The sequence below is a fragment of the Grammomys surdaster genome, unplaced genomic scaffold (assembly GCF_004785775.1).
Source record: "Grammomys surdaster isolate TR1022 unplaced genomic scaffold, NIH_TR_1.0 126153, whole genome shotgun sequence".
Taxonomy (NCBI): domain Eukaryota; kingdom Metazoa; phylum Chordata; class Mammalia; order Rodentia; family Muridae; genus Grammomys; species Grammomys surdaster.
In genome coordinates, this window is record NW_021620961.1 from 4,624,990 (window position 1) to 4,633,163 (window position 8,174).

The 8,174-nt window shown below is 33.1% G+C and overlaps 1 pseudogene; it reads right to left on the reverse strand.

Annotated features, from left to right (window-relative positions):
* Positions 1-7,398: 7,398 nt before the first annotated feature.
* On the reverse strand, positions 7,399-7,959 carry LOC114612274 (annotated as a pseudogene).
* Positions 7,960-8,174: the final 215 nt, after the last annotated feature.

Genomic DNA, 8,174 nt, shown 5'->3' on the forward strand with positions numbered 1-8,174 from the left:
GATCTTAGCATTTCAGCTCTTTTAGGTGAAGGCCTTCTCTGAGGATCTTCAATGAAACAAATCTCTGAGATGTTCTTTGCTTGTACACATACCATTTTTCTGGGTGAGCTTATAGGCATACACTTTCTTTGGGATAAAGCAAGCATATATATGGATCTTGAAGAGTGAGTAGGTGTTTTCAAAGTGCCTTAGTTAGGGTTTAATTGCTGTGAACAGACTTTAAGGCAACTCTTATAACCACAACATATAATTGGGGCTCACTTAGGTTCAGAGGTTCATTCCATTATCAAGTTGGAAGCATGGCAGCATCCAGGCAGACATGGTACAGCAGGAGCTGAGAGCCCTATAACTTCATCTAAGTTTCCTGGCAGAATATTGACTTCCAGGCAGCTTGGATGAGGGTCTTAAGGCCCACACCCATGGTGTCACATCAACTCTAAAAAGGCTACATCTACTCTAACAGGGCCACACCTTCTAATAGTGTCAATCCCTGGGCTGAGCATATAAAAACCATCAGAGTAAGTGAGAATCATTGAATTCGAAAATGTTTGAATGTTCTGTGAATTCCTCATTTGTATGAAGATGTAGCCCAGGAATTCCAGGTACTTGTATCAGGAAAAAGGTATTGGGGATTGAGCTTGCAGATCTGTCACGGACTACTGGACCTTCTCCAGGTAGAATGTATGGGGGTTTGGCCTCACCAGACAAGGCCAGAGAAGGGTGATGTCCTGCTGGTAAAGGGAGTCCTCCATTTTACACGGGGTTCAGAGAAGACATCTCATCATGGTAAACTTCTATCTTAGCAGGTTTTTCCACATAACCTCTTGTTGTATTTTGCTAAATTTATGCTCATATTGTGACCTAGGAAATGGTGAAATATTAACTTTTTTAATCTTTATTTTTTTCTGGATGATTTATTTTCAAGTCTCAATTATATTTTTTAAATAGTAAACTCATTTTAATTCTCATTTGAAACTTGTTTTTACCTTTTTGCGTACTTGACTGCTTCATTGAAGAATAGTATGCCTTAAAATGTGATGTTTTAATTAAAATAGAATTACATCACCTCCCTGCTCCAGTTTTTCTTCCAGCCCCTCTTAGGTACCCTTCTTTGAACTTCTTCTATGACCCCTTATCAAGTTGCTGGCCCTTTTCCTTTGATTAATATTGTGACTTTGAATACAAAGTAATGCTTATAATATTTATACATAATTAATTTCCATGCACCAGAGTTCTCCTTAAAGAATAATTTTGATATGTATACTCATGGAGAGGAAAGCATTTAAATATTATACCCCATGAGTCCTATTTATATATAAAAATTATCAGTATAGCTAGAAAGGCAAGAATAATAACATTTTTTTCAGAGAGAAAACTCACATTACCATGGTAACCAATTTCACCAGACAAAACCTAGGGTTTATACTGAAGAAATGTACTTATGATATCAATTTTAAATACAATATCCTTTTATAAAAAATACATATGTAATAAACTAATGAAAAAGCATAAATTATATTTTTTTGTGTAAACCTGTTCGGGAAAACTGCAATAATATTTATATTAGATGTCACACAAACAAAATAAGTAATATCTGATGTTAATATCAGTTGTATCTTTTTCTGAATGTGCTCTTGGTGAATATGTTCTGAGAGGTTTTTTACTTTAAGAAATATTTCAATAATACGAGAAAATATTAATGATAATATACTTTTTCATTTTTTCATAGTTTCATATCTTAAATTGAGCCATTAAACACTGGGATGGAATAAACACTTAAGAGTATAAATTCTTTTTATTTTGCTTCTGATGAGGGCATACTATTTTGTTTTAAAAAAATGTAAAATTAATTCAAAGATAATACTTTAGAAAATGCCTGATATTAAATATATGAGACACTGAAAAAGAAGAGGTGAATATGTCTAAATATTTTGTGCTATATTTATATTTATGTGTTTTAGTGGTTTTGTGTTAAGGTACATTAGCATTGTTTAGTCTGTTAGTTATAAAAAGCACTTGTCAATAGTGAAAAAATAAGAAAATAATAGGAAATAGTCCATATTTTACATACTATTGTACTGTTTTAAAATGTTATTTTACTTACTGAAACTACAATTACACATTTCATATATATTTTAATAACAGCTGTGAAAAACTTATCTGCTCATTTTTCAAGAGCATAAAGTTTTTTAATAGCATGCAAGTTCATGCAGTTAATCTGTGATAAATACTTTGGCATATGTTAGAAATTGTAAAAGAATAATATATATTAGATACAGCAGCTGCTTAAAAAAAGCAGACGTGTTAATCAAATTTCGTTTACTCTTTGTGCGCTCGTTCATCAGGATGGCAATCAAATGAACGCCATGCTACTGTGTGGGTATGCCATCTGTACAAAAAAAAAGTCTTGGCTAAAATTCAAATATACTTCTTTGATGAATTTTATCCAAGAAATATTCAGGCACACATACCACACACACACACACACACACACACACACACACACACATCATAATCAAGTGGATTTTACTTATGGGATCATTTGAAGAGAACTCATTTTTTCTTAAAGTGGTAGGTGGTAAGTGATATATTAATTTCTTGATAATTAATTTTAGAGTTTAATTAATTCTGCTATATGCCTACAGAAAAATGAAATGTTTCTAAAAAACATAGGGATGGTGAACTAACCTTTTTTTCAAGCTGCACAAAGACAACAACTCTCTAAATATTTAAACTTTGTGAGAGAAATATTGTCATGTGTAGACAATCAATAATTATTTTCTGCTGGAATGCAAAGACTAAACTGTGAAATTATAGTCTTCTTTGGCAAGAGTACTTTTTGCACTATGGCATTCTTTTTATCAGTAGGTACATAAGGTACAGTTTATGAATTAGAACTTCTTGATGGATAGATTATTTGCATAAGCCATCCTGTAAGTTTTTATGGTAAGAAAAATAATTCTACAATGCCAACTTTTTAAACTTCTGTCTCCTCCAGGCCTTTGTAAGCAATATTTTTGGAGGTTTAAATCACCTTTTATGATGTTTTGGAAAGTGTGTGTGTGTGTGTGTTCATTAAATTTGATCTCATGAACTCCTCATATCATAAATTTTTGATGGATTTAAAACATAGAATATACTCCCAAATTTTGGGAGAAATGATACCCAATGAGCCAGAATTCTTTTTTCTTCATAAAAATAGAAATGATCATTCAACAAAGAAAACTTGTCTAAGTACAGATGAACTTTTTTCATTTTGCCTAGTCCAAGGTAAAAGAAAGAGAAAAAACACCATACTTTAAAAATCAAATCAATTATAGATAATTGTTGTAGACATTTTATTATATCTCTGAAGCTTCTTAACATGCAAATAGGATCACTTTTGTAGAAAGAAAACTAATATTACAATCTACAACTCACAAGTTAAAATGTTTTAAGTCTTTGAAGTATTTATCTAAGGCAAATTTAAGTTAGTCATTAAAGCAATCAATATCGGTAGAAAACAAAGAGCAGACAATGCTATAGACACAAGCAATCTAGGAAAACAAGATGATGAAATATAATTGTGTTCATAATAAGTATTCTGGGAAAGGAAAAGGATACATCAGATGAAAACAGAGAAAATGGAAAAAATATGAACCTTATTAAAAGGTATGTAATTAATGTATTATTATTTATTATGACTGGTTTCTTTGACATAAAATATTAATTAAATAGAAACAGGATTGTCCCAAAGGTAAAAATTCAAACATCCATGAAATGTATTCTAGCTAATGTAATAAATATCATTGGTTAATGGAGAATAATTGACTACTAATCGAGGGAAGATTTAAGTATTAAGAATAGCAAAAGATAAATCTATTGTTGTGATAATTATTTTTTGTTTGTTTGTATTTTGGGAATTTTGAGACAGTGTTTTTCGGTGTAGCTTTGGCTGTCCTAGAACTCACTCTGCAGACCATGCTGATCCCAAACTCTTAGAAATCCACAAGTCTCTGCCTCCTAAGTTTTATGGTTAAAGGCTTGTGTCACAACCTCCCGGATAAAAAAGTGATAATTGTAAGGGGTTTATTTGTATAATGCTCTGGGACTCAGATTAGGAATATCATTGTATTTTGAATAATTAGAAAGATGAACACAGAAAGATGAACAGGAGTTTGGAAACTATCCTTAGATAGCACATGTGATGAGGTATGTCTGTTGACAATTGGGTATAAAAAATATAATGATTAATTCTAGTTACTAACATGTTCTGTTAATCTGTCTCTTTTCATTGGAAAATTAAAATCATTAATATACTGATTGATTCTTGAAAGGTTTCTGCTAACTTTGTCACTTTTCTGATTTTATGGTGTTTTATGATACCTATTTTGATTAATGGACCTGACACTATTTATTGCTTGTGACCTCTAGGGTGACCTGATCTTCTTCAGAATGATGATTTTCTGACAATAGTCTTGTCAGAGTTGGTTTAGTAGTCATAAATTCCTTCAAATTAATTTATCTTAGAAAGATTTTATTTCAATTTTGATGGATTCTTTTGTTTGGGATAACAGTCCCAGATAACAGATTTAGTCTTCCTAATAGATCTAAATTTTAAAAGATGGGAAAGCATCTCAAGCAAATACAACTTCAAAATAAGCATAGATACATGTTCTAATATCTGACAAAATTGATTTTTAGCTAAGAAATCAGGAAACATACGGTATGTTATTTAATATTGGAAGAATATACCAAAAGGACACCAAAATTACTTTTATGTTCACTACTGCAAGGAAATTGAAAGAGCCAATCTAAATATTAATAGATGAAAAAAGAAAATGTGGAACCCATACACAATGAAATATTATTCAGCTCTAAACACTCCAAATTTGAAATTTATAGATAGATGTATAAAATTAGAAATGATCATTCTAAAAAATTATCTCAAACTTGAAAGAACAACCATGTGTCACATGTGGGTGTTTGCTTTGTCTCTTTAGATATGTGTGTTTAAGTAGAAACAGCATTATAAGTGGCTATGGGAAAAGAGTCTAAGAAAAGAGAAATGTAATAAAGCTGATATGATTGGAAAATAGGTAATAATACAACAGAAAGATTTAAATGAAGTTGAGAATGAGAGGAAAACTAGGAGAGGAAATATGGGGAGGAATAATTAAGACTACAAATATTGAAAGAATCAACATGATTAGCAGCCACTGTAGCGACTACCAGATATTTGTGTGTGTGTGCATGTGTGTGTGTACACATACTATCATACAAAACATCCATATTAAGTAACACAGCAAAAAGGACATAAGAAATGGGAATAAACAATATTTATACAAAACATAGAGTCATAGGTAGCAATAAAAGGGAACAGTCAAAAATTCTATGTAGGAAAAGATGGCAAAACTTTATATTGTTACCTGTGCTTATAAGTTTTAAAATACTGAAAAATTTGGTGAAACAAATATTGGTTTCAAAATCATGAGAACAGCCTGGCTCTAGATTTTCTGTTTGCATTAAACTTTTAGAGCAGTGGTTCTCCACCTTCCCTGTGCTCAGTCCCTTAATAGAGTTACTCAATGTGTGATAACTGCCAACCGTAAGTTAATTTTGTTGCTACTTCATAAGTGTAATTTGGATATGATTGTGTATCCTAATGTAACTATCTGACATGAACAGTATCTGATATATAACTCTTGTGAAAGGGTTATTTGAACCCCAAATTGCTTGTGATCAACAACATGAAAATGAGGCACAAAAAAGTCTATGAACTCATAAACTGATGTGGACTGACATAAAAGTATAATGAAGCCTAGAGGTATAAGATTCCATGTATCCTGAATCAATGATTAAAATCAAGAAACCTATCTTTTGTTGAATACTGAAAGCATAATTTATATTCACCTGCCAAAGAGGACTAAAACACTGTATCCCAGATGGAAGTAAAATGGTTGATTTAAGAAGATTTCTCAATAAAATCAGAAGGGGTTCTGTTTAGTACTGGAGCTTTGAATATTTAATGCACTGTGAAACTCATAGAAATCCTTCGTCATAAAGAGTGATTTTAATATGTGAAATAAGAATTTACAAACAGAAAAAAAGATTATATTTCAGAATATAATGCAGATGACAATAAATTAACTTATCCAAAATTGCCTGATATGATTTCACTCTAAAGATTTGAATAATGGAGAGCAAGATAAAAAATGTATAAAAATATTTTGAATACACTATCTATATTCATTAAATGAGTTTTTGTCTCTCACAGTGTAGAGGGGGTTGGCAACAATGAGGTTTTTTAATTCTAAAATAGAACTGCAGATATTTTAGATTATAGAAGGAAATAAGTGAAGTTTAATAGGCAAAGGGAGGTTAGAATATGCTCTGTGGTTTTACATCAGAGTTGGAGATGTTAGTGAGACGACTCAGGTTTAGCAGATGTGTATGGATACTATTAAATGGAATATGGAAACAGGGATGAGATTGAAAATTTATTACATCAATGTAAAAAAAGAGACAGATCTTGTCACAATACTCAATGCTATGAAGTTACTTAAAACTTAGGATGTATGTTTTAGTTCATCTGTGGAATATTCTTAGTTGTTCATGTTCAAAGAATGGTAAAAAGAAAAATGTAGAAAACTTCTCTCGAAGATATATGGTAAAATTGTGTCAGCAAATTAATCAAGCTCACCTATGTTATGGGAAGTAGATATGTTGTTTCCTATCCCACTAACTGATCTCATCAGACAAGCAATAATATTAGCTCTCCATGGAAACTCCAATTGTGGCGTCCTATTTCTCAAGGACTCAAAGTTACTTTTAGGAGAATACGAGTATTTCAAAATAAATGAGCATAGTTAAGGTTGAAACCAGACATACTCATATCAAAAATCTGTCAATTATGCCTGAATGTATCTATATCTGTCTATCCATCTATCCATCATCTATCATTTATTTAAACATATCTATCACCTATCTAGCATCTATCAATTTATCATTATATATATGCATGTGTGTAATCTATTACATATTTTTAAAATTGAAATTCTATTACATTATTTTCATCCAGTGATTGCAAAATAAGACACTTCATGTAAAGTAGATATATGATACACAGAAAACAAAATGAAATTAATAATATTTGTCAATGATTTAGAGCCATAAAGAAAATCTATATATTATCATATTTGTGAACATCAATGGGGCATGAAAACTAAATGAAACATGGTATCCTGTACTAAAACATGGAATAGGAGTATTGTATATACATTTTTTTTCTTCATAAAGCAAGTTTATTTCTGCAGAGGAGGTGTATTATGTTTACATCCAGGGAAGAAACAGAAAGAAACTCCGCCTCTCAGAACTGGGTCCCTGAGTCCTCAGTAGCACGCTGTGTTTCAACCATCTTTACTGGGGACCAAAGAGGTTGGGGTCCTGAAGAGTCAAACTAGTCACCAGCTGTTCAAAGTTACCCAGGCTCCAAGGTGGACATGACGACAGATTTTCAGGACCAAGAGACCTGCTGTGACACGGGGGCTGATTGAAGGTGAGCAAAAGATCAGTCTGATACTGGGGCAGCCGAAGCAAGGCCTGATGCAGTGTGACATCCTTTGCTACCTGCTGGTTTTCTTTAGCTACCTGCTGCATGCCAGAAAGGAACCAGGCATCTTGACAGCAGCCTCTCAAGGATAAGTTCTCCGAACAGAGAGGCTGCACAGACAGCACGTGCACAGCCCTAGCCCCCTGCACCTTGCCAGCGTCCTCAAAATGGTTCCGCGCAGCCACTTCGCCCTGCACGTGGGCCTGCAGCTCCAGAAGTTCTATGATCAGACTCTGGTCAGTCACAGGATGGCAGAATACTTCTTGGTTGTCTGGCACCGGTCGGAGGTCACTCACATCAATGGCCCCTGTGGGGAGGATGGCAGAGAAGGCACCTCGGAACAGTGGACAGTGTCTGGTGGGCTCCATAGATTTCGTACTTGAGTCTGGACATTAGCGAGGTTTTAAAGAAACCTACATGGGCCTTTGAGGCATCATTTCCCCGGTGTTCCCAGAGCAGCCACTACCACCCGTCCTACTAAGCTCTTGGACCAGGAATTTTGTATATTGAAGAACACTGGCAATTATAAATCTAAAGTTCAATAGAAAATATGGCATCAATACTAATCATTTAAGGCTTACAT